Below are 26,800 nucleotides of genomic sequence, written 5' to 3'. Positions count from 1 at the left end.
AAATAAATTATTAATTTAATAGGTTTTTTGAAAGCAGAAGAGAAAATTTACTATCTGTTCCTGATAAAATGGTGAAAATAGAAAAAAAGAAAATATTTTTCAACATAATAAATACTGTATCCTAATTATTAATATCAAAATTAGTTCAGAATACTAAAAATGTACATATTTATCACAGGATGGGATGGAAGTTGCTATAATGGTTTTGCCTTAATAATATCATTTAATAGTATTTATAAAACTCTGATCAATGTAATAAAACATACCAAAGAAAGAAAAGCCACGTAGAATGAAAAAAAGAGATACAACATTATGTATTGAAAAAATATTTTTATAGTGTAAAACCCCAAAGTAGTCAATGAAAACCTAAATATTAAAAGAGATAAAAAACAAATTCATAGATTGGTTTCAAGTGTGAAGGATAAAATTTTTATATTGTTAATTATTTCCCAAGTTTAATGGAAATATAATAAAAATATCCCTTTCATTTTTTACTTTTTGAGGTAGTGGTGAGAGGAATTTGATTTTATTATAACTCTAGAAGAAAAAGTAGTCAAGCATAGCAAAGTACAATTTTTGAGAAAGAAGAAGAATGAGTGACTATTCTTTTCAAATATTAAAATATAAAGTTATAATAATTAAACCATATTGGCACCAAAATAAATATATTAATGAGGCAAAACATGTGGGCAAATCAATTATATATAAAAATGAAATATTTGGTAATGGCCAGACCACAAATTAAAGGAGAGGGGAAATGTTTTGCAATATATGGACTAACAGTTTGGAAAAAAATTGGCTTTTACACTCATTATATACATAAAATGCATTACACAAACTCAAACCTTAGGAAGTCTAATGAGACTTTATTTTATAGGCTTAAAACATTGTAACAAAATTGCTAAGTGAACAGTAAAATAGATTTGATTGTATTAAACACTGGATTGTGTTAAAACAACAGTGTAACAAGCAAACAGTTGCCTAGGTGCAATTGCAATTATTTGAACATAATAATAAAGGGTTGATATGATTATTTCGCAAGAGCTCATACAAACTCATACCTAATATATGAGATAAGAATGAAATCACATTTCATAAAATATGAAATATAACAAATTTGCAAGCACATAAAAATCCAGCCTTAATAATAATCCAATGAATATATAATAGAACAAAAAATGTGTTATATTTAGGTTTAATCATTTAAAAATTGATGTCAAGGACTTACACTTTCAGCTGTTACATTTAGATCAGCTCATCCTATAAGGACAAGTAGAACAAATAGAAAAATTGAATAAAATCTACCAAACATTTGTCTAAAAGCACTGGAGAGCTCCACAGTGGAGAGGGCTTGAGAGCAAAGAATTTAAAAGAGATCCTAACTGCCTGTCAGAAACTAAAGTAAAACATCACTTAAAGAAGAGATGATCTTCCAGAGGTCCAAATTATCTCTACAATTTTTCATACACAATGTCTGGCAGTCAATAAAATTACCAGGCATACTAGAAGACAAGATAAAATGACTGAAAACAGAGCTAGAGGAGATCCAGATATAGGAGTAATAAATTTTAAAATATCTATGATATCTTTTAAAAATTATATAAGGAGATAGAAAATTTCAGCAGATTACTATTAACTGTGATAAAGAATCAAGTGGAAATTCCAGAACTGAAAAATTAACTGAAATTAAAAACTCAATAGGTAGATATAAGAGCAGATTAGAAATTGTTGAGGAACATACTTATGAGCAGTAGAAAGTTTGATGTTAATACCTAACAAAGTCAGAAAAGGTGTATTGGAAAATGATTTCTGTCATGTAACTGGTGACATGTAAACCTATATACCACATTTTGGAAATATTTTGACAATGTGAATTCATTATTTGAACAAAAATTATTTATGTCTTTTAACCCAGTAATTTTATCTCTGGGAATGTGCCATAGGAAGGAAGTTTTTAGATGCACATGCCTCATGTATGAAGATACTACAGACTTACTTATAGTAATAACTATCTACAGACAATGTTTAAATACTTTATTTCAATTAATGCAGGTTAATCCTCACAACAATCTATGGTGCTAGTTAACATTACTATCTTCGTTTTACAGATAAGAAAACTGAAACATTGAGAAGTCAAGTAACTTGCTCAAGATTATATAGCTAGTGCATAGCGAGGCAAGGATTTGAACCAGGTTGCGTGGCTCCACATGCACTTTACCCTGCTTTATTTAGGCTTTTGGAAGCAACCTAAATAGCTAACATTTGCTAAATAAGTGCAGTATACATGGTCTGAGTGATATTTTGCAGGTATTAAAAAATGAACATTCTGAACCCTTTTAGCAACATGGCAAATACTTCTGATATGATGTATGCATATAAATATGATCAAAAGGAAATATCCCAAAAGGTTAATGACAGTTAAGTGAGGTTAGTAGCACAGTACTTTCTTTTCTCATTTTCTCACATTTTTAGTAATGTGTGTTGGTTGCCTATATTAAAAAACAACTATGAAAAAGTAGTAGCATGTATTGGATCAGAACATGGGCTCGGACTGCCTGTGTCATCTCTTATTAGATGTGTGACCAGGGACAAGTTATTGACCTTTTGTCTCTAAGTTTCTAAGTTATCCTGCAAAATGAAGATAATTGTAGTAACTACTTAATAATGTGATTGTAAGGATTAAATTATTTAGAACACTATTTGTTACTTGGAAAATATGCAAGCATAAGCTATTTTGTTGTTATTGTTATTTTACTACCAAAGCTTATTGTTTCAGAGTCCCTCGGTGACCAGGCAAAAAACAGTTCCCTCCAGCTGGTCCTCAGATGGGCACATCTATTAGTAAGTTTCGTTTCTGTATGTGGATCTTTATTCATCCTTACTATGAATTCCCCAATACTGAAGTTTCTAGGAACCTACCTGCCATTGGCTGAAGGGTTGCTTCTGAATTCTTTCCCAGAGGCAGTGACAAAAATCAAATATCTGATGTATTCTTTAACTTTCAGTAAGCTCAGGTTCCCTGCTTGTGTCACATCTCTAAACATACATACATGCGTGATTGAAACTGTCTATTGAAAGCAATGTTACATTAACATTATCAATACTGAATTAGAGAAAATATCTATCAATGTCACCAATTCCACCTGTCTCTTGATGCATGACTTTTTACCTGACAGGGTAAATAACAATAGAAAGTTTTTTTAAAAAAATAGAAGAGTTGTTATGAAGGGATTTTTCTGAATTAAGTGCCCCAGAGAGACTAGGATGTGCTTTAAAACTTTTTGTTCCACCTGGCAGATCCAAAACAATTTGGAAGCTTTTGGTTGAACTCCCTCATTACTTGAAGTTGTTTCATTAACATTGAATATATATATATCTATTAGGTTACCAAGGCTTATGGTTAGCTATCTTAATGGCTAGTGATATAAGACCTTTGTAACAAACCCTACCAATGAAACTGACAGGATTTTACCAGGGAGGATATTTCAGTCCCTGTAAGAGGAAGGATACAAATTGGCATTTCATACATTTGTGAGAACAATCCCCTTTAATGTGTCTGTTTGGTTTTCATGATATTGCAGGCCTCTGCTCTTGTAAGAAGTTAGCTGCAGAACCCACATGTGAATCCTTGTAGGTAAGTCCACCATTTCACTAATACTATCTGTATTTTAATTGCCTCAATTAAGTCCATCTGACATTCATTGGCAAAGTCCTTTGGTTAAACTTCCTAATAATTCTCAGCTCTATCATATGGTAAATATTTAACACATTGCTTTAATGTTTGAGTTTTTCATTTTTGCTGGAGTTATTATTCCTCTCAGGCTTATTCATGAATGCATTTCTGGATTTATGCCTCCCGCGACCCATTCCAGGATTTACCCCAAACCTTCCACACTGTTTTTTAACAGGAAAGTTCTGTTATGACACGATAGTACTTATTAAGACAGATTTACCATCTAAGTCTCAGGACAGCATTTCACGACCATAAATAACTGGTCACATGAAGAACCAGAGTCTGGTAGTAGTGAAATTCATTTTCCTTCTTGAAAAAGTGGATCAAAGGATTCAACCAACAAGTAGTCAATCAATAAAAAGCAGTAAAATAGAAAAAATGTTACCAAAAGACCTCAAGATTACTGACGCATATGAATTGCTTTTTTATGTAGGAAAATACTGGATCATTTCTTATTATCATAGTATAATTAGAAGCAATTTCGTGTGTTCATTTTGCCACATGAGTTTAAACGGAATTGGATTTGGTTCCCTCTCTAACGTGAGTTCAGTGTCTGAACTTGGGGCAAATTTCTAAACAATTCTGAGCTTCACTACCTCTGCTTGAAAATGAGAACAGTTGTATTTATCTATTATTTGTCTATTAGGTTGTGAGAGCAAAAATGTTGTAACATGAAACACCTGGCACCCAGCAAGCAATTAATGCTAGTCCTTCCCACCCCTATTTATGGAGGTAAAAAGAAAAAAGATAACAGACAGCCCTACTTTTATTTTTACATATATCCTTCATTGATTATCTTATGAGTAAATTTAAAAACAGGCAAAATTCTCATCTCTTCATCCTTCATTTCTTAGTGCTTTATCAAATTTCTACTATGAACTAAGAACTGATTGCTATCAGAGACACAAAGAAGAGTCAGATATTGTTCTGTTCTCAAGGACATTAGCATCTAGAAAGGGAGATTTTTTTTTAATGCCATTAGAGAGACAAAATAAAGCACTGTCCTAGTTTTAAGCAGGAAAAATCATTTTAACTGGGGTTACCAGGGAAGGTTTCATGGAATAGGTAGTGTTTGGGCTTTAAAGAATGGGTATAGTTTGGAAAGCAAGGAGAGAGGAAATACAATGAGTCATGACTGAAGCACAGTTGACCCTTGAACAACACAAGTTTGAACTGTGTGGGTCCACGTATAGTGGATTCTTGTCATCCAGAAGTGGATCAAAAATATGGTATTTGCTGGATACAAAAAGCCATGTATAGCGAGGACCGACTTTTCCTGTATGTGGATTCAGCAGGGTCCACTTGAGTATACCAGGATTTTGGTATGCTGTGGGGTGGCCTGGAACCAGTCCCCTGCACATGCCAAGGGGAGGGACACCTGTAGTATAATTGAGAGAAAAACCATTGTCCCAGGATTGGAAAGATAGGTTGGCATTACCTTGGATGAACCACATCCCCCCTCTAGCCTTCAGCTTCTTCACTTGTGAGAGATGTAGAATAATCCCTGTCCTGTTGGTCTTTCAGGACTGTGGAGAAGATCAAATGGGAGCTTGGATGTGGAAGCTCTTTGGAAACCAAGAAACACTCTGCAAATGAAAAGGGTATCGTTTTTCCTTTTCTCCCTTGTACCATAAATTTCATGATGGCACTTAACAGAGCCAGTCATTTTGGTATTTAAAAAATGTTTGGTGAAATAATTAGTTATTGGTTGAATGAATGAGTTTATGAGTGAGTAAATGAATTGAACAAAGGTATGGAGTAGGAAAGCACACAATATGAGCAGAGAATAAGGGGTTCTTTCTGGAAGCATGCACTAGAACTGGATGTTAGGGATGTGAATGTGGCTAGCTGGAATGGGTCTGTGGTTCTCACAGTGTGATCTGTTGACCAGCAGTGTCAATATCAGCGGTTAACTTGTTAGAAATGCAAAATAATTATGAATTTGAAACTCAGGGTGGGACCCAGCAATCTGATTCTCTCTAGGTCATCTGATGCATAGCAAAGTTTTGAGAACCATGACTTTGTATTAAGGTGAGGAGTTTGGAAATTATTTTTCTGTAAGTTCAGTGCTAATGAAGATTTTCAACTGTGGGTGGACATAATCACAGCCGTATTTCTAGGATGATGAGGTGGGAGGTTGTACCTACAATGTCTATGACTTTTAGCATTAAAAGGACAATTAGAAGTACTGGAAAACACACTGTATTTGCCAAGCTCCAGAGATGAAAATTTTGCTTTTTCCTATTTCCAAATAATATCCCCATACTTACCTAAGAGATAAAGCAGAACAAGCATTGCTTCCAGGCACTGGGGGAACTCACTTGGTCTGCAGAGACCAGGCAGGATGAGAATGTTTATGTGAAAACAAAAATGAGAGCAGACTCAAATATGGCCCCAACCTTTCTGCAGACAGAGGAGTAAGTGAGCCTTTAGTCCTGACCAACTGTGAGGAAACATTAAATGGAACCTTCCAAACTGGTTTAAAGTAGGCAGCTAAGCCTATGCCAAGGACTAAGCCAACTGCACTGGCTACAAACACACCTATGTCGTCAGGGCTGGTGGACACAAATCTGCCAAAGGAGAGCACATTACATGGAGGAAATACGAAGAGCCTCAGGGAAACATTTATCCTAAAGGGGAAAGAGTCAAGACAGAGATATCATGGGTCAGCTGGGAAGGAAATGGAGGGGAGAGGCAGGAGGTGAGCTGTTCAGATTGCGAGCATGACCAATCCAGACAGCTAGGATGACCAATCATCCTGGTTTGCCCAAGAGTTGGGGAAATCCCACAATGTAGGATTTCCAGGACAATCCTTGTCAAACCAGGACAATTGATCACCTTAAGACTGCCCTTTCACCTGTGTTCAAGACCTGGGGAGAAGGCATAATAAAAATAGAAAAAATCACTGCTCTCAACGTCACTTCTCAAAATATTGTCCAGAAACTAGCAGCATAGGCTTCACCTGGGAGCTTGTTAGAAATGCAGATATTCAGGCATCCTAGACCTACTGAATCAGAATCTGCACGTTGACAAGAGCCCTGAGTGATTTGTATGCACATTAGAGTTTGTCTTAAAAGATCCTGTGGCATCCCTTGGTAAATAATGGAGCAAAATAGAGAGCAGAAATAATTTTCTCTGGGCTGTAATATGGCTAATATCCAGGTTGATCAGGTACTAAACTAAAACCAGATCAACCTTGCCTGGGAAGGAGGCAACCTAGGAATGGAGAGCAACCCAGGCAGAGAGGGAGAAAGATGGCTGACACAAATTAGCCAAGAGGGTAATTGAACTATTAATTCAACTGTTAATAGTAGTAGTATTTGTAGGGAATGTGAGAAAAGCCAGCAAGCCAGCAATTGTATGGTAAGAATAAAGCTAGAGAAGTACTCTTCTGTTGCCAGTACTGTGACCCTTCCAGGCTGATATGGTTTGGAAAGTGGGTTATGCTTAGAAATGTGGAACTTGCCAGATGTGGTGGCTCACACCTGTAATCCTAGTACTTTGGGAGGCCGACACGGGTGGATAACCTGAGGTCAGGAGTTCAAGACCAGCCTAACCAACATGGGGAAATCCCGTCTCTACTAAAAATACAAAATTAGCCTGGTGGTGGTGCATGCCTGTCATCCCAGCTGCTCAGGACGCTGAGGCAGGAGAATCGCTTGAACCCGGGAGGCGGAGGTAGCGGTGAGCTGAGATCACGCCATTGAACTCTAGCTTGGGCAACAAGAGTGAAACTCCATCGATACCACAAAATAAAATAAAATAAAATAAAATAAAATAAAAGAGAGACAGAGAGAAAAAGAATGTGGAGCTGCAAGTAGTAAGCTTGTAGTAGTAAGCTTGTAGAGAAAAATCCAAAATGATCATCCACTATAAGTGTTCAACTCTAGATCTTGGCCTCATCCACTTGCATGTCATTCAAATATAGTGTACAAAGAAAGTTTAGTTGTCTTTCTTTTTTCTGCCTGGTCTGATCCTCTTCATGGTTTCCAGCTCTGCAGTCTAGCAGGGATAATTGACACTTAATTATAGTGTTTCATTCTCCTCTAGCTTGAATGTATTTCTTTCACTTTCAACATTGAAGCCAGTAGTTCTTAAAATCAAACATGCAAACATGTATCAGTCACCTGGAGGGCTTGTTAAAACACAGATTACTGGGTCTGCCCTCAAGGTTTCTGATTCAGCACATCTGAGGTGGAGCCCTAGAATTTGCATTTCTAATGAGTTCCCAGGTGATGCCGACATTTTTAGTCCACAGGCCACACTTTAAGAACCTCCGATTCAAACTATTCAGAGTTTATTTCATATCCAAAAGTGATTATTTAAAAATTATTTTAGATTAATGCTCCTCAAACTGATTGATTTTTCCAATCATGTACCAAATACATAATTCTATTGCGCATGACCAGTATTCAGCTTTTGCCACAAGCAACTCACCATGCCAGTTCCACACACCTGAACTGGTTATATCCTGTTTAACAAGATCAGTCCACTGATCACATACTAGGATGTCATGGCAATGTCAATTTATGATATACGTTTCTAAACATGAACTTTCATCTGTATTTATATCACCCCCGAACAGGAACAGTTTGTGGACTGCACAGACTGTTCCTTGGACCACACCTCGAGTGACATTGTTATAGATGACATGGTCTCTTATAGGAAAATGCACAGTCTTTCTTAGATTCTCTATCTTCCTCTTCCATCTCATTACCAACATAGATCTGCGTACATGAGTGGGGACTTATTATAATCTTGTGACACCCTGGGATCATGCACTATCCTCTAAATAATCAATAGTTTCTACTATGGAGAGGCTCAGTTTATCTTTTCCCCTGGAATTGGGACCACTGAAATATAACTAGAAGCCAACTGATCTTTTGGGATGTTGTGTGCTTGCTCTTACCACTACTGCCATAGTTCTGAAGGTTTCCCCAAGCATCAAAAAGGCCCCATGACCTCTTTTCCCCTAGACCTCTGCCAGTCCACCAACACTCTCAGTGGGGAAGTAAGAAGCCTGGTGGATCCTGCTTCCCACACAAAGGTCATGATGAGACAGATGCTTTCTAAGTCCCATATATCTACCCACCTTCTGCTGTCATCTCTGTACCTCCTGAGTCACATGGAATGTTGTGCTGAGCCAAATGGTCAGTCTTCTAGAAGCAGTGGAATATTGGAGGCAGCTTATACCTTAGCTGATTCTTAAATTTTCAGGAATTTTGTGAGCCAGTTTTTAAACATGGCCATTGTTGAAAATTAAACAATATAAACTTATAATCAAATATATTATATTAAAAATAAAGAATTAATGTCTCCAACTCATCACTTCCTATTTATTGTTTTACACTTTACTACTATCTATGCCTTCATATGTGTGTGGTGGAAATACCACATAATGATATTTAATGGTGTACCACCACACAGCTCTTCCCAACTCTGCATTCAGTGACATCACTTTGGTAGCTTGAAATCAGCCATGATAGAAGTACTTATGTCTTGGAAATTGGCAAATATTACAAATCAGCATTCCACCCTCCCTTACCTCCCCACCCCCCAGCCAGCTATTAAACATTTACCAGCACACAACCACCCAGAACCCGCATCTGAGAAAGTGAGCCACTAACCCGATGACCTGTGATAACCCTATACATACCTAGCTGTTACTAAGCTGCCCTTCCCATAAGGGTCAGCCCCAAAAAGATGTGTGTGCAGAGGCGAATAAAAACTGAAACCCTGAGATCATCTTATTTACTTGCCCTATTTCTGCCTCTTTTCTCTCCCTGCCATCTCTGGGGTCCAGAAGGAGAAGCTTTTTATTTCCTCTGGAGTTTATTCTTATACATCAAGGATAAACATTCATGACCTAACATCACCTCTCTTGTTTTCTCCCACCAAAGCTATAAGGATAGTCTAATCATGAAAAAACATTAAACAAACTCAAAATGGGGACAGTCTATAAAATACCTAACCAATTCTCTTCAGAACAGTTAAGGTCCTGAAAGGCGAGGAGAGAACAAGAAACAATCACAACTTGGAGGACATTAATGCACTAAATTTAATACGGTTTCATAAGTTGGGCTGAAAAGAAAAGGACAGTAGGAAAACGGATATGAGAATACAGTCTGAGTATAGTACTAATGTGAAGCTTTTAATCTCCAACTTGATAGCATGGTTATAGAAAATATAAACATTAGGCAGAGTTGGGTGAAGGATATACAGGAACTCTACTATCTATACAACTTTTCTGTAAATATAAAATTATTTCAAAATAAAACTAAGAAAAAACATGGCCTGCATAATAGGTAGAATGGATATCTTCTGGGGTCTATGAAAAACCCTGTGTCCTACATTCGCTTGCTTTGTGATATCGTAAAAGGGGGAAAGGAAGGGATGATAGAGACATTATTTCTCTTAATAAACTTGGATTTTAAAATCTTTTATCTTTTCACAGCATAAAACATTCCACTTAGGATGTTATAGGTTGAGCATTAACTTTCTCTTTCTCCTTTTCTTTATAGTCTTTCTGTAATAGTTCAAATCCCCTCCACCCTGAGGGTGGATGTTTCTAGATGATGAAGGAGATCATAAACAGAGAGTAGATTAATGTAATTACCTTTATTTCATGTCTATTTGCAAATGGGCCATTGTTCACATAGTTGCCTCTCTTTCTAAATGGAAGAATAATCGGGGGTGGGTGGGGTTGGGAGGGAAATACCAGAACTGGGAGGAGTAAAGGTGCTTCAAGACAGTGCTTCTTAAACTTGGATTTGTGTTTGCATCTCTTGGGGATCTTGTTTAAAGTAGGTTGAGATTCAGTATGTTTGGGGAGGGGCCTATTAATCTGATTTTATAAAAAGTTACTAAATGATGTCATACTGCTGGTCTCTGAGAAGCAAGAGTCTGGGGTCCTTTCTAAAGTATTTCCTCTCTCCTGTATACAGTCAGAAAAGGAAAGTGCTTACTGATCAGAGATTTAAAAGACATAGGAGATGTCCCATACTTCTATAAGACCAGAAACAAAAACAAAGAAAGAAGAAACACATTAATCAAAATATGACATTATTGCACACTATGAGATGCAGTAAAAGATGGACTACTTAGGCATTCACTGGGTATAAGTGAAGCTGCTTTTGGAGTTTAATTTTAAGTTCTCAGTAAGACCGTATTTCGTCACATCCTTACACACACAAAATTCATTCTCTACTAAGAAGGAACTAATGTTCTCAGAATTACTGAGTTGCACAGTACCAATTTACATGAATTTTTTTCTTCCTCCAAAAGTTTGTAATGACTATGGTTCCTGGAAAATAATATTTCATTTTTTCAATTCATACTCTTAGTCTACCAAAAAAACACTCTTCCAAACATGTAAGCTAGAAAAACAGGTAATTTGCTCAAATCATAGAGACAACTCATACCAATAAAAAATACGTTTTATAATTTGGAAAATTAAAATGAGAGAATAAAGCATTTCGCATGCAGATGTGTGTATTTTTACTCCACAATATTAGGAGCTTCCAAAGTGTAACATGCATTTACAGAGACACTCTCTTAGCATTTAAACTGGGAGGCATTTTTCGAGAAGCATGAGTCTTGCTCAGCGATCCTGTAGCCACTCTAGCAATCTCACACAGTACATGTCTTATAAATATTTTGTGTGCTTGATGGGAGTAGACCCGACTTTGCTAATCACTTATCAGTTCTTTTGCCCAGTATTTCTTTGTTTTAGAAGCAACTTTGTTTGACTTACCAAATGTGTATTATCCAATTTGCAGGAAATATAAATAATATTACAAATAGCAAAATGGGATTGTATGTGCAGATCTCTGCATCCTGGTAGGCCCTGTCATGTTTAGTAATAGCTTTTCCTTATGTTGTTGCCACTGCCAAACAGACTGCTTATGTGATCTTTGGCTTTCTTAACGTCTCTTTAGGGATCAATAAAGTGTTTCTTTTTTTCTTAGATGCCAACTTCATCTCTCTTTAAAATTATGATATTAGTTTAAAAGATTGTTCAACTTAAAGCAATCTTGTAGAGATTGTCACCCATGATTGATGCTGGGCGAGTAGAAAGGAAAATGTTGATTTTATCCTCTGCCTTTCAGATCTTTGAAGGGGAAAGTGGGCTGGTTTTTAACTGCAGCCTGATCAAATGTTTCAAAAGTTGTTCAAAAGTAATCTTAGTCCAACACTGCTCTTCTGACTTTTATCTATAGAAATGGAAAAGTTTATATATTAACCATTTGTTTCTTTTAAGTACTTGTGTACATTTTTCTCTTGCAATAAGTATTAATAATTGAAAATTATTCAATTGTCATTTTAATGTTTTTTATTAAGTTAAGTTTGATATGTTTCTTAGCAGTGAAGACCTATGGCTCAAATAGGAGCAGACAATTCATGGAATCAAATTTTAAATTCAAGCAGAGCTATCATATTGACATATTTGTATTTCTCTTTGTCTTGGAATTATTGGTTTGTTTAAAATAATAAGTTTAACCAATTATTTTGTTATTCTGTTATTTAAAATATAAATTTGCTGTCTAAAATTTTTTGTGTAAAGGTTAGTGTATAAATGAATATAAATACAAATAAATAACTAATGATCACATTTCTACTGGGAAACATCATTATTTCTTACTTCAAATGTGTCAGCTATCTTTCCATGATGCGTTTGTGCACTTGCAGGTGTTGGCTAAGCTTGATTCTCTTTTATAAGAAAAAATGGTAAATCTCAAATAAAAGTGCAAAATATTATCTTTCATGCAAATACACTAATAATACCAAAGAAAGCAGAAAAACTTACTTTAAAATAATTTTTCTTGATAAGATATTTACAATTAGGAGCTTGATTAATCAATTTTATTATTGTTCCTTAGCTGCAGCCATGTTCTCTTGGACCATATTGCTCAGATGACCTTGTGCTTTCTTTGCTACTCATGCTAAATAATGTGTGTTGTTTTGCATTTTTTATATTAGGAAGCAAAATACTTAAAAATTTATAACAGTTGAAGGGAAAAAGGACACTCCCATAGTAGATAAAAGAAAATGTAGCATTACTTCATCATCTTTATAGAGACTCTTCAGAAAGATATATGGTGTTTTTAGAAATATGAAATGATATAGTATCTGAAAGTTGCTTTAACTCTTAATAATGGTAAATTGGCACAACCTTTCTGATGGGCAGGTGGGCACTGGTCATTAAAAAACAAAACACAAAAACCCTTAAGCTGTATAAAGCTATTCATACAGAGAGATTTACTTTTATAAATTTATACTAATGAAATAATTATGGTTATGTTCCCAGTTTTGCTCTCAATTTAGCATAAGAATGTTTATCACAGTGTGGCACATATTGGAAGTTTAGTAAATGAAGATACATTCAATCTGACATTCCATTCACTACCACAAAGTGATAATGTAGAAACTTATTTCGTAATGTGAGAAAATATTAAACATTAAGTGAAAAAGGTAAGTTACAAAATAATTTGCATAAAATCATCTCATACACCACCCCCATATATGTACATATGGTATATTATACAATGAAATGTTAATGGTCTCTGATTTGGGGTATGGGATTATGAAATACATTTTTTTTTCATACGTATTTTCTTGACCGTTCAACAAACAAGCATTATGTTTTTAATATGGAAAATAATCATTCACCATTAAAAAATGAATTCCATTAATATGCTTCCATTTGTCCTTTGAATATTTAATAGCTTTACATATTAGTTATTCCATAACAAGTAGTTGATTTTGAAAATAGAAAATTAGATAGTTGTTCTAAAACAAAGGAAGAAAGGGTTGTGTAAAATACCATAATGACTTGCTTTATTAAGAGATAAGCCATAAATATCCTGACAAATTATTTTCTGATGAGAAATAAGAATTGCTGTGGCTCAGGGTTACGTTTTCTTGTAATATGAGTAAGGCCATAAGGAATTTGATAGCTATTCCAACTTTGTTTCTTAAGGAGTACTTTTTAACATTCCTGAATAGATAAGATAGCTGCTGGAATCTTCCCAGTTTTCAACTATTTCTTTGATGACGATCTATAGTGGTTGATTTGTTGATATAAATGTTAAACCGACATATATTTACTAAATGTCTATTACTAGTTAAATATTACTAACTACTATGCATACCAGACAGCATAAAGTATGGGCTCTCACCTAAAGGAACTACAGTATTGTTGGGTAATAAATTATATGAAACAAAAAATTTTTAGAGAATATAATGCAAGTACTGAAACGACTGAAGAGATAAGAACCATGATATTTATTAAAAAACAGTGGATAAATGTAGGCTGAGCGTTTGGAAAAAGGTTCAAGAAAAGTTGTGACTTGCCTGGCTTTGGAAAGATGAGTGATGTTTGGTTAGGAGAGAGGTTTGTTAACAGAGAGGAGGGGAAAACATTTCAGCTTGTGAGATGAAGGTCTAAAGTCCTTAGGGCTGAATTTGCTGGTTGTGGCTATGTTTACTGCAGTTCCAGCAGAGTTAGGGATGTGGTTAGGCCAGGACAGTAAGGATAGCTGCCTGGAAAATTCCTGTTTTCCTGGAGAGGGAATAGATAAAGGTGGCAGGGATCAGGTAGGAAATGATGGGGGACCCTGAAGTTAGAGCTGAGGATGTCTTCTCAGCTTCTCTGATACCATGCTCTGAGTTTGCTCCCATTTCTTTGGTGGTTCCTTCTCTTTTCCTTTATTGGCTCCCAACCCCTTCTCTACTTAGTCTCTGAATGTTGGACTTACCTAAAGTTCCTTAGCTGCTTTTCTGACTCTGTTCTCATTCCCTGAATGAAAGGAGAGGGTTCAAACTATCTACCACTGTGGTTTAATACAATTATAGAGCTTCTTGGAAAAGTGATTTGTCTAGGACTGGGGCAGGGCTAAAAGAAGATGAGCTTGGAGGATGTCATGGTACCAAAGTAAGTACTCAAGAAAAGGGTGGGAGCACATTGAGAGGACACAGAAGCCAACCTAAAAGAGCTTCCAATGGCCAAAGCTAGAACAATTTCGAAGACAAAATAAAACATTGAATTATGAAGCAGAATAAAATAAACACAATTTAGTCCATACTGATATAAATAAATGATTGAATAAAAGTAAATGGTAGAGAAAGGACAACTTCTTACAGAATAATTCCAAATAATGTCAAAGAAAAGGAGGAAATAGAAAATCATTGTGAGAACATTAGAACACTGGTGAAACATTGCTGCAGGGAGGATCTGCCTATGTATGCATAAATTAATGGACAATGTTTTGGGAGAAAATGGTTATTTGGGGCTAGGTGCAGTGGCTTACATCTGTAATCCTAGCACTTTGGAAGGCCGAGGTGGGCGGATCACGAGGTCAGGAGTTCAAGACCAGCCTGGCCACCATGGTGAAGCCCCATCTCTACTACAAATACAAAAAATTAGCCAGGCATGGTGGTGGGCACCTGTAATCCCAGCTACTTGGGAGGCTGAGGCAGGAGAATTGCTTGAACCCAGGAGGCAGAGGTTGCAGTGAACCGAAATTGTGCCACTACACTCCAGCCTGGGCGACAGAGCAAGACTCTGTCTCAACAACAACAACAAAAACAAAACAAAACAAACCTTTACAATAATTAAAAAGCATGGTAAACAGAACATTAACCAAATGATCAAGGTCAACATCACCAGTAATAAGACATACTGACAACAGGTACCGGGAATATGATGCACTGAAAAGGGCACCTCAGCCGGGTGCAGTGGCTCACGCCTGTAATCCTAGCACTTTAGGAGGCTGAGGTGAGCAGATCACGAGGTCAGGAGATCAAGACCATCCTGGCTAACACGATGAAACCCCATCTCTGCTAAAAACACAAAAAAATTTAGCGGCGCGTGGTGGCGGTTGCCTCTAATCCCAGCTACCAGGGAGGCTGAGGCAGGAGAATGGCGTGAACCCCAGAGGCAGAGGTTGCAGTAAGCCCAGATCAAGCCACTGCACTCCAGCCTGGGCGACAGAGCGAGACTCCGTCTCAAAAAAAGAAAGAAAAGAAAAGAGCACCTCACCTCTGGGGTATCTTTCCCGTGAATACATAGCCTCGATCTGATCATGAGAAAAAAACCAAACAAATGCAAATTGAGGAGTATTTTACAAAATACCTGACAGATATTTCTCAAGAGTGTCATGAAAGACAAGGAATTCTCCCAGATTGGAGGAGACTAAGATGATGAAGAATTAAATACAATGTGGAATCCCAGATTGGACCCAGGAACAGTAAAAGGACATTAGTGGAAAAGTGGCAAAATCTGAATAAAGTCTGTAATTCAGGTAATGATATTGTACCAATGTTAATTTCTTACTTTTGATCATTGTACCCTGGTCATGTAAGATGCTAACGTTAGAAGAAGCTGAGGGAAGGGTATATGGGAGCTCGCTGCTATCTTTACAAATCTTCTGTACATGTAAAATTATTTCAAAATAAAAAGTTAAACATATAAAACATCTACCTACAGAGACCTCTCAGTCCTCTGTTTCTCTGATGGGATCTTATTTTTCTGCCTTTTTCAAATCTTTGCTTTCTTACTTTCCACATTTAAAATCTTCACCCTCTTAGTCCTCACATGGGTTTATCTTGTCACCTTGAAAATAAAAGCCACTGGGTCTTCTGGATAATTTCTCAGATGGAAGTGAATGGCAAGTCTCCTTTTACCCTCCGAGTAATCCTAGATAAAATATTGTTTTAAAAATGTATGAAATGTATAGGTAAACTCAAACAGGGAAAATTCCCTGGTGCCAGCACAGAAAGTGATGGTCTGTAGACATTCGAAACCCTGGACCTGAGGGCAGGACTGAAGTTGTAATGCCATTACTGGGACAGGAAAGAAAGCTTCAGGCCTGGATAAGGTAAGGAGCTAGAACTGAACCCTGCATCCTCGACAACACAGGGTATGAAAGACCGATCATTGGCCAGGGAGGTGTCAAAGACCAGTTGGTTATGCTAGGGGGCCACGAAAATAATCACTCATAAATTATCAGACTCAAACCTGCACTCTTTTTAGTTGTGGGATCCAAATTCATACTACCTATATGGTACAGAAGCTAAGAAATGAATGTAGAAATGGTTATGAAATGGGTAACACTCCTGTGGGCTTGGCAGGGCCAAATGCAAAACCACTTTGCAGGGAAGTTTTCATAAGCCTGAGCATGAGAGTCTCTCAGGTCAAAAGCTATTGAATGTCAGTTTACTGTCAAAAATTATAAAGCGAAGAAACAAATCCTCATCGGCAATGAACCCAGAAAATTAACACTCTAAAAACTAAAGATAATTTAAAAATCTAAAATATGGTTTGAAATAAGTATGTTTAATTTGTTTAAGAAAAAAATGACAGCATGAAACTAGAAAAGGAAGATTTTGGAAAAAATAGAATTTTAGAATAACCCATGTAAGCCATTGATATTAAAACCTCAATGGAAGTGTTACACACGAGATTAGACACAATTAAGAATAAGAATTAGATACCAGAAAACAGATCTGAGGAAATAATCCAGAATAAAGATCAAAGAAGTACAGAGAAGAAAATTTTGGAAGAAAATTTGAGTCATGAAGGCTAGAAGGTAAAGGTTCAATATTTTTCTAAAAGCAGTTCTACAACAATAGAAGAGAGAGATGGAGAAGCAATATTTACATTTTACCTACTTTATGGTCACACACGTTTATGTGTGTGTGTGTGTGTGTGTATATATATATATGCAATACTACATGTTGAGTGTATACATATACATATATACTCAACAGATACCCAATAGCTGGTGGAAAAGGGCTGTCTGCTCTACTCAGCATAATCTCATTATTAAATACCACACTGAACTCATCATGCTATTGCTGACTGGAAATACCCCTTTTTCCTTTCATCCAAATTATTTTACTGTCTTCAGATTCAATTTAAGTTTTGACTTTTCTGTGAAGGGATCTCAGTGATGTATCTCTTTTCCTTACACTTCTGTTATTGTTACATCTGAACCACTCAGTACTAAATTGTGTTCTACACCAAGCTCGTCCAACCGACGGCTCTGGGGCTGCATGCCACCCAGGACAGCTTTGAATGCAGCTCAATACAAATTTTTAAAGTTTCTTAAAACATTATGAGATTTTTTTTAGTGATTTTTCTAAGCTCATCAGCTGTTGGTAGTGTTAGTGTATTTTATGTGTGGCCCAAAACAATGCTTCTTTTTCCAGTGTGTCCCAGGGAAGTCAAAAGATTGGATGCCCCTATTCTACACTAACAGTTGGGAAACTATGAAAGCCAAACAAATCCTGCCCGCTGACTGTTTTTGTATGGTCCAGAAGCTAAGAATGATGTTTACATTTTTAAGTGGTTGAAAAAAAAATAGAAGAATAATGTTTCATGGCATATTAGAAATTATATGAAATTCAAATTTTGGTGTCCTCTCAGTGTCCAATAAAGTTTATTGAAACACAGTCGTGTCCACTTATTTACGTATTGTCTACAGCTGCTTCCATGCTATAACAGAGTTGAGTAGCTCCAACAGAAAATATGTGGTGCACAATGGCTAAAATATGCACTTTCTGGTCATTTCCAGTTGAAGTTCACCAGTCTTTGTTCTACACTGCAAATTTTGTCATGTCAAGTACAGGATTTTGAGAAATGAATCTGACTTCATAGTGCAGGAGGTAGCAGTGTCCCCTCTCCCCCTTGGGAATTGGACTCAAGAGCAGTTCTTTTCTAAGTGATCCTCCTCAGAAATTCCTCTTTCATCTCTCAAACCCGACACTTTTATATCCTTGAGGTGGGTGAGGGCTTCTGGGAAATTTGTAACCAGGTTTCAGCACATCCCCTTTGGTAAATTTCCATGTGGTCTGGCACCTCCTTTATCACATGGCACCACTCTTATGTGGTAACTCAACTGAAACTAACAACTTAATATTTTGATAGGGCTATTGCAAAAAATTGTGCTGGAAATACAGTGAAATAGATGTGGCTAAATGGACCTTTTATAAATTGGAGCTCAACAATGACAAAAATAGGTAATTAGTAGGAAAAGTAAAAGTTTAGTTTTAGAGTTCTGTAATAATTTTTTAAATAAGATAAGCAGCTCTTTACACATTTGAAAAGATCCTGGGTGAAACTACAGAACAAAAATAGCGTTTTACTGTGGTATCTTTTTTCTTTTTTTGGCTTCAGCTGTGTGTTTTTAGTGAAATAAATAAGTATTGAATGTCTTGGGAGATAGGTGATTTTCTTTGATAACTGCTAAGACACCAGAGGTTTCAATTGTTTTTGATCCTCTTTGATCTCCCTCAGCTACTCTTTTTCAGCATTGTAGCATTTTTGAAATTTTTACATGAGAATGAACAATAAAAGTTAACACTGTCATAATTAATTTGAAGAGTATGGCTGTGTTTACACAATAAAACCATTTGCAACCATCATCTTCATCTTTTTCTCAGTAGATTATTTTTTATTTGCATATATACAGCATAACTGTAGCAATAGCAGCAAATATCTTTTTGTCTTTCCAAAAGAAATAATTTTTTTAAATTAGACCATTTCATAGTCTTGAAGTTTAGTGCTAAAGCATTTCAAACAGCATTCCTATTTGAAAACTTACCACTGTCTTTTACAGGAATAACTAACAAACTTTAGCTATACCAAACTTTGAATTTCCCCAAATGCCCAAGATGGCAATATTTAATGTGTCCTTTCTAGTAGTTCTGTTTAGAAAACAAAACAGCTAGGCTTTGTTTAGATGGATAATTCAACAAGGGTTTCCACTAATAATCATGTCCAGTTCATTCAGTGGGAGCACACCCAATTTTGATGCTGCATCAACCAAGTATAAACCATGACTGTTTTCTACAATTTTAGCTTTCAGTCCGTATTAGCTGTGTTTTAAAATGAACAAAGAAGAAAAGAAAAAGGAAAAATGTAATGTTAATAGGTTTCCTTTTGTGATCTCTTAGGGAGAGGTCTTTTTAAATAAGGGGCTTGAACTTGACCTTCTTCAATGGCACAAAGGTCCAATGCGCAGTTTTTAAAGCTATATTTAAATTTTAATAATTGTACTCATTGGAGGCTAGAACGAGACTTTGAAAACCTAATCCTCAGTCTTTTAGGGCAACTGCTTGGCAAAGAACAGAAGCTTAGGAAAACGTCTGGATAGGCACACAAATATTACCCTGATTTCTTCATCCCACAGAATCAAACTGACTGCTTTGAGGTCATCACTACAGTATTTGAGTTTGCAAATATAATTTAATATAGAGTTAGAATTTTAAAAATGCTTATCTTCAAGATAAATCTAGTTTTAGCGACATGATCCTGAAACTAGATTTTCAACATTTTAAAGAAATCACACTCTCAGTGTTGGCAAAATGGCATGGAAAGAGCCACTGTTGTATGCTGTTGTTGAGAGTGTAAATTTTTAAAATCTTTCTGGAAGGCAGTTTGGCCATATCTGTTGAATGCCTCCAAATTTTGCATAAAACCTTTAAACCAACATTTTTACTTTAGGGGATTCATGCTAAGAAAATAGTGTTAGATGTTTGCAAAATTATAGCTACAAGATTTTTATGTAAGTGTTTTTGGTAGAAACAAGAACTGGATAAAGCATAAATATTTAACAACCAGGCTCTATTCAGCCATTAAAAATGATACTAGAGAAATATTTAATGCCATGGAAATGGTTAAAAAAGCTAATTAAAAACAGTACGCACAATGTGATTCCCTTTTGTAAGAAAAAAATTTGCATCAAAAAATAGTGGATAAAAACAAATAGAATGTTAACAGTAGAATCTGCATATAAAGGAATTATGAATACCATTTTTCCAACATGAAAATAGCTTTTTAAAATATTCTTAAAATTAAAATGTATAGTAGGTGTAAAAATCTCAAACCATAGGAAAGTAAAATAAAAATTGTAAGCCCTTTTCCTTCTAATTTCATAATTTGGTAGGAGACACACACACACACACGCACACACACATGCTAACTTCTGTTTTGGTTTTTTATTCAACAGTTTATCTTGGAGAATTTTACATGTTAGTGCATATAGATCTACTTCATTCTTTAAATTGCTACATAGTATTGCATAATGTGATTATGTAATACCCTTTCTTATCAACTACTCTGATTATTCGTATCAACTACTTATCAACTACTCTTACCATTCTGTTCCAAAAGCAGAATTTATAGATTATTGACCTTTTTCTTCATTTCCTGTCTGCTTTTCACTTCTCTCCTTTTCCAGCTTATATAGTTATTATTTCATTTGACGCTGTCTTTTTTTTTTGCCCCATCTGCAAAACCACAACTCTGAATTCCCTGGGTAACTAAGCAGACAAGCACTGTTGAAGGAAATCCTGCCATAGGGCAGTTATGTCCCACCTTTTAAGACACTCAATACTACCTGGCAATCCTGCTAGTTTCTCTGGCTAGGTCACCTTACCACTGTCTGCCACTATTATTTCAAATGGTCTCCATTCCCCTCAAAAGTCAGATTTCCCTGAATCTCCTCCAACTTTCCCTCTCAGAGGTTGATGATGTCTTATAATATAGAGAAAACTGAAGCCTTGACTTCCATATACCAATTTATAAACCTTCTCAATTGTGTATCTCTCTCTTCTTTTTATATGGAAGAAGTGTATTCGCTTTGCTGTTATTTCATTTGGGAATTTTGTATATATTTTTATGTAATATTTTAACAGTTTTCCTATGTACATATGCTTTTTTTGGCTTCAATATCAGGGTTTATTCTGCTTGACTTGTAGAATGACTTGGGTAACTTTCTTTTGTTTCTTTTACTGGGTGCTCAAAGAAATTTGTTCCTTGAAAGTTTGGTAGCAGCATTTTGTTACAAGTCTTTGAGTAGTGGTAAGGGTGATATTAGTGTATGTGTGTGTGTGCCTGTGTGTATGCCTGTATGCCAATCTTTGATTATTCTTTTCTTTAGTTTATCCTATAATTATTGGTCTATCTCAATTTTCTTCTACTTCCTAAGTTTGTTTTGGTAATTTTTATCTTCAGAAAACATCTACTTTGTCCTTCATCTAGATTAGGGATTTGTTTCTTCCCTGTGGAACTCTTTGGCAGTTGATCAAGTTGATGAAGTTGATAAAGACCTCTTCTTAGAATCATTAAAAAAAAATCCTACTTGGGAGTGGAGTCACATGACTTTCCGTGCCTTCCTACAAAAATGTGTGTGTGTGTGTGTGTGTGTGTGTGTATTTTCTGTTTACATACACAATTTTCGCACAATGCTGTCTCAATATACTCAGTAATTTTATGGAATAAAAATGTATAAACCCTGCTTGAATAATATGTATTCTGTGTGCTTGCCTCCTTTACCTCATAACACAGTGTACAAAAAGGGAATTGAAGAGCAAGTCAAAGAAAAGAAACTACTACTCCTGCAACTTGCAACACGTATGGCCTGTATCACCACACAATCTGTGAATAATAAGTTACTTTAAATAATACTTCAACAGTTATCTCAATCATGTGACTTGTTTGAACTTCCAAGGCTAATACTTTTAGCTCAACAGTTATCTGTATTATAACATACCGTACTGCCTTATGGAGAGTTAAAAATTCTCTTCTGTCTTCTGCAAAGCTTTAATAAGTAATGAAAAAAACTCACCATCTTTCACATATTGATGAATACAGGTAGATAAAAATTTTAGAGAGCAAAATAGGGGCTGGGTCACCAATATGAGAATGTAGATAAGTAGGCACATTTGCCTGGTGGGTGGTCAGATCATTTGCAGGGGCATCTGCAGACAGAAACTTGGAGATTATGTGCAATCTATAGGCTGATCTAATGACTGTCATGAATGATAGTTTCACATAGATACACCAACTGAAAAGTGACATACAGATGGTCCCCAATTTAAGATGGTTCAACTTAAGATTTTTCGACTTTACAATGGTGTGAAAACAATAAACATTCAGTAGAAACTGTACTTAGAGTACCTATAAAATCATTCTGTTTTTCACTTTCAGTACAGTATTCAATAAATTCCATGAGATATTCAACATTTTGTTATAAAATAAGCCTTGTATTAGAGGATTTTGATCAACTGTAGGCTAATGTAAGTGTTTTGAGCACATTTAAGACAGTTTAGACTAAGCTATGATATTCAATCACTTGGGTTTATTAAATGCATTTTCGACTTTAAGATCTTTTTAATTTACGATGGGTTTATCAGGAGATAATCCCAACATAAGTCGAGGAGTATCTGTCAACATTTCTGTGACTGTTACTGATGAAGGTCACAAATATTGCTAATATCTCTGTGTTTGTAACCTAAATTCATAATTGAAGGCCATACTAAATTTCAGTTAGAGGTGAGTGGAAATAAAAGCATAATTTATTTTAACATCTAAGATTATGGACCCATTGTAACCTAGAATCCAGGATTCTGCAATCTTGATTTCTAGATTTACCAGTGTATTGATATAAAGGAGTACGTAATATAATATTCTCCTTTTTTATGCATATGTATTTGCTATTTAAAAAAATTATTTCTAGAGAATAAGAATTATACAGTTGCCTTAAATGCCTGTTACTTAATAAATAATGATAATTTAAATAGAATCAAGATTTTAATGGCTTTCTGTTTTTTCTACTTTTTAAATCTTACACTTTTTTCTTTATTGCATGTGTATGTGCATATGTACACACACACACATATATACATATACATACATATATATATATATATATATATATTTGCTTCATTTGAGTACTGAATTGAGTAATTCTTGTATAAAAAGTTTGTGGATTTTAAGCTATCAGAGTCTTTTTATGCCCATGAATGTTTTCCTTTATTCTTATCCATGATCGATAATTTTTCTGGACATAGAATTCTTGGTTCAAAATAATGTAATCTCAGAACGCAAGAAGACATTTTTTCATTGTCTTCTAGGATCCAGATTGCAGATGATACTTTTGTATTCTCATTCTAATTTCATGCTTTTGAAGCTGAAAATAACTCTTTTCATATTTTTGTGAAGATTTTGTGATTTTTTTCTTTATATTTGAAGTTCTGCATTTTCACAGGTTACGAACATTTCTGCTTGGGAGGTGAGGTGATAGTCCTGTCAGATTAAAGATTTGCATCTGTTTTTTCAGCTCAGGGAAATTTTTTTATTATTCTTTCATTATTCCAACCTTATGCCTTATTAATTCTGTCTTTATAGAGTCTCTATTAAATAGAAATTGAAATTGAAACTTTTAAATCTATACTTTATTTTTTCTGTTTCTTCACACTTTCTACACCTTTACCCTTCTCAATGCATTCTGACAGAATGGTTTGCTTGGTCTTTGAGTTTGCTAATCTGTTCATTATTGTGTCCATGCAAAAAACAAAAACAAAAACAAAAACAAAAAACAGATTTTTCTTAAAAATTGAAAATCAACAAAATTGGCAAGGGCTTTCTCTTGAATATATATTGGGTCACAGATTCCTAAGTGCTGCTATGAACATATTTTTACCGTCATTTTTTTTTTTTTCTGTGATTTGGAAGGGAGAGTGCTGGTTAAATGTTTTAACCAACCATCTTGAATCTGGAATCTCCTGATTGCTATCTAGTATGTGTCAGGTTCCATGTTAATCACTGGATAGACAATGCAGGCATAGAGATCTCAATCAAATGGAATATCATGAACATTGCAAACACTAAAGCATTTTCTTCTGAGGCACACAGAAAAAGGTGAGAGAAAGCAGAGAGTGAGGTGATCTGAACAGCAAGTTGGGACCTCTCATTCTGTGTACTTTCTTAAGGTGTTTGGATTTTATTATATACATAGTAGGTAGCTGAAAAGGGGTTAAATTTTGTGTTTATCTGTTTTAGAGAGAGATGGCATCTTGCTATGTAAACCATGCTGGTCTTGATTTCCAGGCCTCAAGCAATCCTTCTGACTCAGCCTCCCGAGTAGCTGAGACTGCAAGTGCATCCCATCACACTCCACTGGTTTATTATTTTTCATTTTATTTTTGTAGATATGGGGTCTTGCTATGTTTCTCATGCTGGTCGCGAACTCCTGGCCTCAAGTAATACTCTCATCTTGGCCTCCCAAAGTACTGGGATTAAGGGTGTGACCACCCTGTCTGGCTAGGATGAAAAGATTTTAGGAAAAAAAATTTTTTAGTATCATGAAGGATGAAAAGAAAGAAGACAGGACTGGAAAGGGAAAATCTTTTAGGAGGTAATTCCTGTAGTCTAGAAGGATCATTGTCATCTAACCTTTTGCAGTCGCATTAGAGACTGGAAGAGGAGCATAAAATACTTGACCCAATACCTTCCCTAAATGCACTTTTATTAGAAGCTGGCATTACATCTCATGTAACGAGCTACATCATTAACCAACAACCACAATGGTCATCTTTTTGTAATTTATTTTGCTTGTTATATTTTCCTTATCCACACTGTAGTCAGGAGGAGTAGTGTCAGTAAAGTTTTATAATTTTAGTACTATTATATGTTGTGCAAATTTTACATCATATATTTTATGCATAATGGGTAGATCATGGGCTGCTACAAAATGAAATTGTATTAGAATTGTATGGTTACTTGAGTATTGGTAGTGGGGAATCACGTGTAATTCTAAATTGTGAGCCCAAGTAGCCAGATGTGATATTGAGAGGATGAGGCAATTCATCCCTAAACTCCAAGGCAGATACTAAATTTTCTTTCCAAATATTACTGCATGGTTGAGGATTACAATGTTCCCTGGAAGAGTAGAGGCATTCTTAGGTCAAGGATAACTCTCTTTCTAGTAGAATTTACAATAAGGTCACATTTCTCTGACTAGAAAAGTTGGCATTGGGAAAATTTAATAAAAGTGTAATAATAAAAGTAAAAAAAAAAAAGTACTTGTTTTACTCATAGTCCTATGTATAACAAAGCATTGAGGTTATTCCAGCAAGACAGATGTGGAGCAGGTGTTGCAATTTAATGGATAAGTAATATAGATGCAGTAGATCGGTAATGGAGATGGATTAGATCATCAAGGAAATGGGTATAAAACAATGTATTATGAAAATGCCTTTCAATTGTTTTCTTTCAAAATTTTTCTTATGTCAGATTTAAGGCAGAGTTTTCAGGTTCAAAATTTTGGGTAGAAAGTGAAGCCATGTTTTCAGTTTTTTCAGAATTCTGTGTTTTGTTAACCTGTTCTTGTAAAAGTCAGTTTCCCCATAGAGGCATATCTTTAAGTCTATACACTGGTAAACAAAATAGTATTATAGTCTAATGTATAGAAGTTTCATGCATATTTATATTAACAAAAGTTTATATGAAAATATTTTGATTGATTATGTAAAATTTAAAAATTGCTTGAAATTAATACCATGAATTGATGTCAAATAATACATAAATACAATTTCTATATATTGATAAAGTGGCTTTTACTAAAACTCATATATTTTTGATTTTATGAAACAATATAAAAATTCACTGAAAGTCACCTAATTTACTGTGTGTCCCTCAAGCACCTGCCACTGTTCTAGATATTTGGATACACAACTGAACAAATCAAATGAAACATCCCTTTCTTGAGGTATTTATTTTCTTGTGTGGGGAGAAAGACTGAGCAATAAACATATTATATAAGTTAAATACTTAGTAAAAAGTATTATGAAAAAAGTAAAGCAGAAAAGGAAAAAGAAACCAAGGTAAGGGGGATCAGAAATGTGGGTGAGATATTTTAATTTTAAATTTTAAATAGCATCTTCAAGGTGGGACTCATTGAGCAAGAAACATTTCTGTGAAGACATGAAGGAGGTGAAACAGTAGAAAAGGATTATGAAGTGCTGCCTTAAGCACTCAAAAAAAAGGAAATTTGTTTTCATAGGTAAATTTGCATTTATCTTTTACTTAAATTGCCAAATTATTTTGATTAGTCAAAATTCCAAATTCGCATTACCCCAGCATTGTTCCCTAAAATGTACTGAAGTTATTTTACATCAATGTCTACTTCTTTTGGAATAATTTCTATCCATATATTTGTTCATGCCTATCTCAGAATCCAAAATGTAGGTGCCCCTCTTTTAAAAAGAAATTTTATATAT

The 26,800-nt window shown here is 35.2% G+C and overlaps 1 long non-coding RNA gene across 1 annotated transcript in view; it reads left to right on the top strand.

Moving 5' to 3' along the window:
* Nucleotides 1-2,803: 2,803 nt before the first annotated feature.
* LOC111539488 overlaps nucleotides 2,804-26,800 on the top strand; it is a 152,252-nt gene continuing 128,255 nt past the window's right edge. The window contains exons 1-3 of the long non-coding RNA XR_004228863.1: nucleotides 2,804-2,841; nucleotides 3,582-3,634; nucleotides 5,258-5,334. This is a non-coding gene — a long non-coding RNA (uncharacterized LOC111539488). The remainder of the gene's footprint in view (nucleotides 2,842-3,581; nucleotides 3,635-5,257; nucleotides 5,335-26,800) is intronic.

This window comes from Piliocolobus tephrosceles, chromosome 2 (genome assembly GCF_002776525.5).
Source record: "Piliocolobus tephrosceles isolate RC106 chromosome 2, ASM277652v3, whole genome shotgun sequence".
In the NCBI taxonomy this organism is placed as follows: domain Eukaryota; kingdom Metazoa; phylum Chordata; class Mammalia; order Primates; family Cercopithecidae; genus Piliocolobus; species Piliocolobus tephrosceles.
This window is presented reverse-complemented; position numbering and strand designations above follow the sequence as displayed.